Genomic DNA, 607 nt, shown 5'->3' on the forward strand with positions numbered 1-607 from the left:
AAGCATTTTGTTGCCTTATCTTTCCCTATGTTTATTTTTTGTTTTGTTTTGTGCTGAGGTTTGTGGGTGTTAGTATTGGAAAGATTTTGTTGCAAACATGGAGATGTCTCTAGTTAGTAATTATTTTTCAGTGAAATCCTTTGGGCATGGCTAACTATAGGCTTTTACCTCTGTTTCAAGATCCAACCACCTCTGTCAATTTGAAAGGGAGGGGTGCAGAATAATTGGCCCAATGCCCAGTTCTGTGAGAATGGACCATAGCATTGTTGATAATATAAGGACAGTACAGAAAAGCTTTTAATAGCAACAACTATATCACCCTGGCAAAAACAGTTAAATTAGTAGCAATTATATCATCAAAGGTAAACTGGACATAGACATACTATAAGAACAAATAATATATTAACCTTAATCATAGAAAAAAAGATCGATAATCATAATATGAACACTAAAGACAAACTAAATATTAACATACAGTAAATATCCACTAAATATAACACTTATACCTCCATTAATGATAGAAAAGAATTCAAAGGTAATATCATAGAGTTAACAAACTACCTAAAGATTAATAAAGCATAATGGTTACACTAGTAAAGGTAGAGGA

This window comes from Fukomys damarensis, unplaced genomic scaffold (genome assembly GCF_012274545.1).
Source record: "Fukomys damarensis isolate Sample0158 unplaced genomic scaffold, DMR_v1.0_HiC HiC_scaffold_46967, whole genome shotgun sequence".
In the NCBI taxonomy this organism is placed as follows: domain Eukaryota; kingdom Metazoa; phylum Chordata; class Mammalia; order Rodentia; family Bathyergidae; genus Fukomys; species Fukomys damarensis.